Source organism: Calliphora vicina, chromosome 2, assembly GCF_958450345.1.
Source record: "Calliphora vicina chromosome 2, idCalVici1.1, whole genome shotgun sequence".
NCBI classification, from domain to species: domain Eukaryota; kingdom Metazoa; phylum Arthropoda; class Insecta; order Diptera; family Calliphoridae; genus Calliphora; species Calliphora vicina.
Window position 1 is genome coordinate 24662024 of NC_088781.1, and position 10044 is coordinate 24672067.

A 10044-nucleotide genomic window follows, 5' to 3' on the forward strand; every position below is an offset into this window, starting at 1 on the left:
CCATGTCTGTCTGTCCGTCTGTTGAAATCAATTTTCTGAAGACCCCAGATATCTTCGGGATCCAAATCTTCAATAATTCTGTCAGACATGCTTTCGAGAATTTTAATATTAAAATCGGTCCACAAATGGCTGAGATATGAGGAAAAAATCAAGACAACCTCGATTTTTTACCTATTTTTGACCTATATCTGGATTACTAAGACATTAATATAGACAATATGGATATCTAAAGATAGATATTTCAAAGACGACGTATATAAGACCATAGTAAGTTGGACCTACAATGGGTCAAAATCGGAAAAAAAAAATTTTAACCAGAATTTTTTTTTTTATTTAAAAAAAAATTTAAAAAACAAAAAAAAAAATTTTAAAATTTAAAAAAAAAAATTAAAAAATTTAAAATAACAATCGAAAATTTTTTTTTTCAAAAAATGAAAAAAACAGCTGGAAAAAAATTAAATTTTGTTTACCTAAAAATATTTAAAATTTTGAAGTATAATTTGGTGAAGGGTATATAATATCCGAATATAGCACTCTTACTTGTTCAATTTAGAATAAAAAATGATTCATTCATTCAATGTTCTTGACGAAGTGCATTCTGGACTTCCAATTTTGGACCTCTTTTTCGATCATGGTGCGGTAACGTTCTCTATTGATCGTAACGTGAGCTACGGCTTCATTTTTGAAAAAAAAAAATAAGGTCCGATGATGTCTAAACCGCAACAATCGGTGCATTTTTCTGGATGTAATAGAGTCTGTAAGGTCTGTTGTTGATTGGTCTCACTTAAAATTCAGCAATTTTGTTCATTAACAAATCCGTTAAGCCACAAATGAGCCTCATCGCCGAATTTTGTTCCAACGAAAAAAAAGTGCCGCTGAATCACCTATTGCTCACCAAAGCTTATGGTGAATGTGTTCCATCGGTTTCAATGTGCGATTAAGAAGTGTTGATCACACGAAAGACAAACATCGCCCAGACCAGCTAAAAAAATTTGAAGACCAAGAATTGGAGGCATTACTCCATGACGATTGTTCTCAAACTCAACAGGAGATTGCAAAAAAAACGTTTACAAGCATCAGGATTCATCCAAAGGAAGCGAAATTGGGTACCATACGAATTAAAGCCGAGAGACCTTATAAGACGATTTGCATGTCCGAAATGATGATTGAACCCAATAAAAGAAAATCATTTTTGCATCGAATCATTACTGGCGATGAAAAATGGATCCATTACGATAACCCGAAGAGTAAGTGATCCTAATTGAAGCCCGGCCAACCTGTCAAATCGACACCAAAGCCAAATATTCATAGCGCTAAGGTAATGCTCTGTATTTGGTAGGACCAAAAGGGTCCTATCTATTATGAGATGCTGAAATCTGCCCAGAACCTCACATGGATCCTGTACCGAATGCAACTGATTAGCTTGAAGAGAGTATTGGCAGAAAAACGCCACCATGACAACGCTCGGTCACATATTGCAACATGAGGCCGAGTCTGTTAAAAAATATTTAAAATGAAGTGGTTGGGAAGTTTTGCCTCACCAGCTTTATAGTCCAGATCTTGCTCCGACCGATTAATATTTGTTTCGATCGATGCAGAACGCTCTTTCTACAATACGCTTCACTTCCGAATTCGTTCTTAGTCTTGAACAGTTCTTTTGGTGCGAAATCCATATGTTGCCAGAAAAATGGGATAATGGAAATAGCTAACAATAAAACTTTGAATAAATTTGTTTTGTACAAATGTTTCAAAATAAGTAAAAGCTAACAAATTTAAAAAATACCGTATTTTAAGTCTTAATCGCTAAAAAGACTTGCACATTCATGATTGTTTACACTGTAAATTACATATTTACAAAAACAATGTATGAGAATAAATATTTCAAATAAACGGTCAATTTAACTTGCAGTTGTGCCTTTAAGCAAACCATATACTAGGTATATTTCCATTTAACAAAAATGTCAAATTATTTGTGGTACTTTTGTGCAAATAAATTTGAAATATTTTTTAATTACAAAAAAAAAACCGAAAGGTTGAACTGAATTCTTTTTACCACTTCTCTTTTGTACTAATTTTAGTAGCTTGAATTAATTGAACAACATTTTAATAAAAAAAAGTAAAAATTACTTTAAAACGTTTTCATTTACATCTTTTAATTAATGCACACATTTTTTCATTATGCAAAAAATTGTTTGTCACATTTTCATTCTGTGTTAATGACACTAATTTATAAAAATTGTTTTTTTTGTGTTTCGGCATGAAGTCTAAAATGAAAATGTGCCATAAAGATTGAATACCACAATTTTATTATTATGCGAATAGAAATGAAAACAAAAGATGTGAATAGATTTTTGTGCACAAATATTGAAATTGACATGCACATGTGCATTTATGAGTGTAAATAAACAAATTACAAAATAAATAGTGGTTAGCTTAGGGTGGAAATGTGATAAGTCCCTTTTTAGAAATTTCAAAAAACTTTTGTTTTTAAATCTGCGCTTTAATATTTATTATAGAATGTTATACGCAAATAAATTTGACTAGAATGATTGTAAGTTATTATCACACGATAATTTTCAATTGGCATTTTCAAAATATGGACATTTTTGCTTGCCACAGCATAACAACTAGAAAAAATCCTATAGCTATACAGTTTCATGTCCTAATATTTCACGACTCTATGTCTCGGATTAATTGACTCTTAGGCGTTCGGCTTAGGTCTCTTTAGGACATTTTTAGCTTGTAAGGAGGCATTAACAATATTTTCAAACCATTGTAAAATATTAGGACATTATGACATGATAGGAGACCTTGTGAATTGACCATATGTATTTTTATTTTTTCCCTTAATAGTTTTGTATTAAAATCAAAATTTTCATAAAAAAGTAGACTTAACACATTTGCCCACTAAGCCAACAAAAAGCATTAAAAGGGATTTTTGCGAAATTTGTCTAACTATTTTATAGTTTCAATGAAAAACAAACAAATAAAAGCTGCGTAATTTAAGAAAATTGTAACATTTTGTAGTCAGATTTGAAAAAAACAAAATTGGTTGTAAAATCACCCATTTAGCAGCTACACATGCAAGTACAAGTTCACTAATAAAATCACACATCTGTCACTTTCAGCTTAATTGGTAAAACTAATAAAAGATTATATTGTAGTAAAATGTTGTAAAGGGTGGACAAATTAATGCTTATGAAGTAAATTGGCTGTCAAATGATGAAATTTCAATAATTGAGCTGTCATCCTTTGACATTTACAAATTTAGTGCAAAGTTGGGAAATTTTAACCATGGAACGCTACACTTTGTGAACAAGGATTTTTAATTGTGAATATTGCCTTTTTGAATGAAACATAGGTTTTTGAATAAAAAATTATTTTATATTTTTAACATAGTCTCACTTGAGCTCTTCCTAAAAATGAGATTTGTCGAGATCATCAAAATAGGTATTTTTTGTAAGATGATTTCCTCGTTGGAGTCAAATCTCTTTCCGCCGAGACATTTCTCCAGGTTTGGAAACAAGAAATAGTTACTAGGGCCTAAATCCGGAGAATTCGTGTTTTTTTTCCATGGAAACTGCACATTTGTACCCTTTTGTGCACCCGATTGTGAGCAAACGCTGCAGCCATTTGCGTAAAGCTTTCTCATACCCAAGTTATCATTCAAAATTGAAACCCCTCAGCCATGTAAGATGCCTATGGCTTCCACAATCGCTCGCAATTTCAATCTCTAATCAGCCAACATTCTTTTCAATTGCTTCGGTTGTAGAGACCTCAACTTGTACGGCCACAATGAAATTCAGTAAACCACTTTGTTTTACCATTAAAATTTATGGTGCAGAATTCCCAAATGATGTTTTTTTTTCACAAAAAAGAATGCTTAATGAGCAGACGAAATTCACTTTTTTCCAATTTCTCCTCAAGTCACGTGGTAATCTGCTATCAATGGCAGTCAAACACTAACTAAATGGCGCAGCTTGTTCAAATTTTGACAGGAGTCAGCTGACAGATGCATGTTGACAGGAGCAGTTTTGACTTTATTGTTTCCGGTTAGTTTTAATTTGTTTCAATGAATTCTTGAAATTTAATAGTATTTTAGATGCTTTGAAAGAACCTCATAAAAATTACGAAGATTAGCTAATGATTTTTTTTATTTCCATTTAAGCGAACACGATTTTTTAATTATATTGATAAAATGGAAATTACATGTTAGCATTGCTATCAAAAAAAAATAATAAGAAAAGAGGAGTGAGATCCAATTAGCATCTTACTAAGAGAGAAATACATACGTATTTACTGCTATGTCTATAACTGATAAATTTTTGTCATGATAAATGTCAATATAATTAAAATGGTTGTCACTATAAAAACTTATCAGGTATAGTCTCCATTTATTAGTATTATTGCTTCGTTACGACAAAATTGTTAGTGCTTTTGCTCAGACAACTTTGTTTTGACAACAAACGTCATTAATTGTTATGATAAATATTTGTCAAGTATAGACAGGGGGTTAGTTATGCAGTATTTTCTGTTATCTTGACAATAGAAAACAAAAATACAATTTTTTTGTTGCCAAGAACTTTTAACAAGATGTTTGCTCCAAATTGTCCAAATTGTAGAGTTCTAAAGCTAGCTATATTTTTGGATCATTTGACACTTATCGTCAAATTGCTATTGAGGTACCAGGCATGAGGTATCGGCATAAACTAACTAATTTGGACCAGCTACCAGACTATGGCTTTGTAATCTATGTAGCATTAAATACATTCCCCCTAAGGACTGAGATCGAAAAAACCTTATCACACGTTTTTTCATTAAAACCCTTCACCAAATTATACTTCAAAATAAAAATTTTAAATATTTTTAGGTAAACAAAATTTATTTTTTTTCCAAAGTTGTTTTTTCATTTTTTAGAAACAATTTTTTTCGAATTATTTTAATTTTTTTTTAAATTTAAAAAAAATTTTTGGTTTTTAGATTTATTTTTTTTGGTGAAAAAAAAAAAATTCGCGTTAAAAAATATTTTTTCCGATTTTGACTCATTGTAGGTTCAACTTACTATGGTCTTATATACATCGTTGCAAAGTATTTGAAACACTATCATTAGATAACCATATTGTCTATATTAATGACTTAGTATCCAGATATACATAGGTCAAAAATCGAGGTTGTCCTGGTTTTTTCCTCATATCTCAGCCATTTGTGGACCGATTTTGCTGATTTTAAATAGGAAACTTCTCGAAAGCATGTCTGACAGAATTATTGAAGATTTGGATACCGAAGATATTGGGGTCTTCAGAAAATTGATTTCAACAGACAGGCAGACGGACATGGCTTAATCGACTCCGCTATTTATAAGGATTGTGGAAATTACAAATGTGTTTGTCATTCCATTTGTAATTTCCACAATCCTTATATATACCCTTCTCACGAAGGTGAAGGATATAAAAATATACCTGCTGCATAATGGATGACGAAACGTACGTATGGAAATTCGCAGCTTCCGGGTCAATATTTTTATGTTGCAGATGCTTGAGGGAATGTTGTAGAAAAGTTTAGGACCCAAAAGCAGAAAATTTTCCCAAAAAAATTCTTGGCATGGAAAGCAATATGCAGTTGCGGCAAAAGAAGCCAAACATTTGTTACAAAGGGCCCTATAAATACCGAAATTTACATCAAGGAAACAAAATATGTTACTTCCATTCATATGGACTTCCTGTCCTATGAATGGTAAAATATCAATAATGTGGTATTTGTACCAAGAGAGGCAAATCCTACAAACTGCCAGGAGCTAAGGCCAGCAAGTTTGCCAACTCTTCAGCTCAGAAAATGGCTAGATTTAGAATTAAAAATAGCTAGAAATGGCTAAAACCCCAAAATAATTGAATATTTATGAATTATTTTCTTTTTATTTAGTGAGATCGACTTTACTAGTATATAAAATATTACAGGCCTGTTTCACGATGTCGAAAGAAAAATGATTCGAACAAATTTGTATGAAAAAAACTCAGTTTTTAAAATTCTTTCGAATAGTTTTCATAAAAAATTGTAATATCAATAAAAATTGGTTCCTTTTTGATAAACTAAACAAATTTCTGGGCACTTATAAACAAAATCGGATGCATTAAATAAATCCAAAATTGATTTTTGAATATGACAATTTCGCAGCCTGTTCTCATCAAATCCTCTACATAAGATTTTTTAAAAAATACTGTTTCTTTGTCATTTGATGAAAAATAATGTTTTATTTTTAAAAAAAATTCAAGAAAAGTTTAACATAAAAAAGGCTAGGACAAAATAAAATGGCTAGATCTTCCGGCTAGATTAAATCTAGCCATTTTTTATGGCTAAATGAAAATAAAATCGCTAGATCTAGCCGATTTGGCAACCTTGAAGGCCAGTGGAGAGATATTGGGCTTTTGTTAAAACAGAATTGAAGAGCACAAAAAAGGTGTCCAAAAGTGTGGTAGATTTTAAACGGAGATGGACAACCTGTTCGAACAAACTGACAGAAAGCACTATAAAAATTGTAATAATAATTTCAATCAAATAAAAAAACAATCAAAACTGTAAGTTGACCGCCCCGGCTTCGCCCGGTAGCATTTACTAATGTTAGTTCTTAAAGTTTCTCCAACCCACATACACCTGCCTGTTCTTATTTATTTGCAAATAAAATATCTAAATTTATACTACATACTTTAGGGAGCTTTTTTATTACAGTTGATTGGACTAAAAAAGTTTTTTCCGAGTTTTACCAGGAATTTTTTTTCTTGAAAATTTCGAATCGAATAAAAAAAAATCAGCCAAATCGCTCCAGTTGTTCTCAGGTGATGCCATTACATACATGAACCATTTCATTTTTATATATATGGATATGTTAACAATTTTTTGATCCAGTTGTTCTCAGGTGATGCCATTACATACATGAACCATTTCATTTTTATATATATGGATATGTTAACAATTTTTTGATCTCAGTCCTTAGAAAATTTTGAAATACAATTGGAAACTTCTGGAATATTCTGAAATACAATTAGAAAATTCTGAAATACAATTGGAAATGGTAAAGTTTAAGGTCAGTTGCCAGAACTTGTGGTTTCTTATAAAGTTAGCTTTAGACGTATGAGTTATATGTATATAAATTAAAAGAAATCAAGTAGTAGTCATACTTATATTAAATGAATAAATATATAGATTGAGCACTAATTGAATTAAACATTTTGTTAGATTATGTTTAAAATTTAAGCTTTTAAACAAAAATATTCAAATAAAATCTTTTATAAATATGTACTTACAAAATACTTTTTTATTAAATCCCACGGGCGTGAAGAAGATTAAAACTTGTGTTTTAGTTTATTTTTTTTATTTTAGGAGTTGTAGTTTTGGTTTTTGTTTAAATTATTAGATTATGTTTTACTTTTCTTTAAATATTTTTTTAATAATAATAGTGTATTTTTTTATAAAAAGTGCACAAAATTGGTGACCAAAAAATATTAAATTATTTTTTGTTTAATTTTAAAGGTGCCGTATTAAAAAAATATATTTAATTTTTTTTTTTAATAATTTAATCACAGATTTATTTTGTTTTTTTACAAATAGTTAAAATTTTTATATTAGTATTTGATTTTAGAATTAAACACGGGTGTAACGGCCTACAGATCTGGAGATGACGGGAGGCTTATTTTTTATGGTGTGTATAGAATACTTTTATTTATTTCATAAATTGTATGGTTATGCGAAAATTTAATCCTTTTAGGGATTAATCTGTTTTTTTTTGGAATTTATTGTTTTATAGTTTTATTGGTTGCAATTAACGACAAATTTTATAACTCCCCCCGGAGCACCTCCAATTGGCCTGACCCAAAATTGTTTTAAGTGTTAAACGGTATTTTCACTTGTTTTTATTCTTCTGGTGCTTTGGCCTGCTGTTCTTCTGCTCTATTGTTGTGTGGTGAGAACGTGTGTTTATAAAAGAGGTGTTGTTTTTGTTATTGTTGCTTGCAGTTTTTTCTTTTTTGTTTTTAGTATTTGCACAACTGTATTTTCTCACTACCAGAGGCAGAGGTGTATGAATGTATGTATGTGAATTTTTTTGAACTTTATTTAAAGTCGCGTGTTTGTTGTTGTTTTGTTGGCGTCAATTGTAAGTTGTGTGTTTGTTCTTGTTGTTTTATTATGCTTTATAGTACTTCATTCAGTGTAGTTTAGTTTAGTTCAGTTTCTGTTCTTTTTTCTCTGCTGCTGCAAGTTTTTCACATATGTACTTTTTTTTCTTCAAACATTTACACAAACTGACGTATGTATGTACATCCAAACAAACATGTATGTACGTGTATACAATCAACACTGCGTGACTCAGCTTTTGATTTTGACAACGATGTTGAATTGGTCTTTTGGATTTTTAATGTCCTTGATTTGGAGTAATATATTTTTTTTTTGCGAATAAAATGTCAAATTTTTCTTTTTTTTTTAGCAAGACAAAATTATTTGCTAGAGAAATTAGATATTATATGAAATTTTATATTAAAAGAAAGTATTTTTTTTTGTTAAAAGGGCTGACGACTGACTCTGTCTGTCTCCCTGGCTGCTGCTACTGCTGTTTTTTTTTTTGTTGATGCTGAGAAATCAATAAGTTTTATTTTCTCTGGTCAAAATGGCGTTTGTTACATATGTTTTACAAAATTTTCAATAATTTCTATATAATAGTGTCTAATTCCAAAGTTTTCGGTTTAAAAATCTTAATTTTTTTTAACACTTTTTTGCTAAAACAAAATTTCATACATTTCCTTTTGGGCAAGTTAATGTGTTAATTTTTTTTTATATTTTTTTTAACAATATAATAGTTGCTCTCACCAAGTTTTGTTTGAGTTTCCTTAAAATTGTATTTTCTTAACAAATTTATAATTTTTTCAATATTTTTTTTTAAGGTTTTGTGCAAAAAAATCTTCTGTATACTTTTTTCAAGACCTTTTTTTTTGGTTGTTATAAATAATTTTCACGTTTTGAAACGTCTGATTTAATTTATGTATGATTTTTTTTCTTATTTTTGTAAGATTTTTTCTTTATTTATTTATTATTTTTTTATAAAGTTGATTCCTCTATTCGTTGTTCTTCTTCGGATACTGACTGGCGTTGTACTGATTGTTTGCCAAGGAGCAGATGTTGCACTATGACTCTTTTGTTTGTTACCAGAGTTTTCGTTTCATATTCTCGTCTCGTGACCGTATGGTAGTTGTTGTAGTTATTATTGTGTGCTGTTGCAAAGTGCTGTTGTTGTTCGTAAGTTTGTTTGTTTATCGAAGGGCGGCTTTTTTTCTGCTGCTTTGCTGTTGCTTGGTTCTGTGTCCTATAATCAGCAATATATTTATTGCCCATATGTATGCGAGCAGAGAGCCAGTTGATTTTATGGCAAATTATACAGTTATTGGTGGCTCTCTTACTCTTTGGCATCTCCTTGTTTAGGTTCTCTTTTGGTATGTATGTGTGTGTGTTTATGCATTTCTACCCTTATGAGTCGGCAAATAAAATATTGTACACGTGTCATCCATCATAGTTTTGCCGGTATTCGAATGTGGCCAAATATTGCATTGACCCGTTATTAACCCTTTTGGATGTTCACAATAGTAACTGCTTAGAACTAAGTTAGTCTCAAAAGTGTTTGCAAATTAGAAAAAATAGAAATTGCTTTGATATTAAAGGACAAACAACAACAAACAGTAGACTCCTTTAAAGAAATAATTTCGATCATAATTTTAGATAGAACTTTCTGCGTTAGTGTCATACAATTTTCTTTGCAAAACTAGACGGATCTGTTTTCGGTAACCCGTGCCCGTCCATAAGCTTTAAAAGTGTGGTTTGATGGGATAAGTAAATTTCCAGGTCTATCCAGATAAACCAGAAATGATCGAGCACTTGGAACTGAGTATTCGACACGTTATTACTGAAATACTGCGAAGGGCGGCCACATGTCCGAAATCACATTTAAACATGAAAGTCATAAAATAATCTACCTAATAACGCCAATTGGATGAATATTAAAAA

General features: G+C 30.5%; 1 protein-coding gene across 1 annotated transcript in view; it reads right to left on the bottom strand.

The window, feature by feature from the left end:
- Window positions 1-7447, bottom strand: part of LOC135951090 (uncharacterized) — a 49701-nt gene extending 42254 nt beyond the window's left edge. The window contains exon 1 of the mRNA XM_065500673.1: window positions 7299-7447. The gene's annotated coding sequence lies outside the window, so the exon portion shown is untranslated. The remainder of the gene's footprint in view (window positions 1-7298) is intronic.
- Between the last annotated feature and the right edge of the window lie 2597 nt (window positions 7448-10044).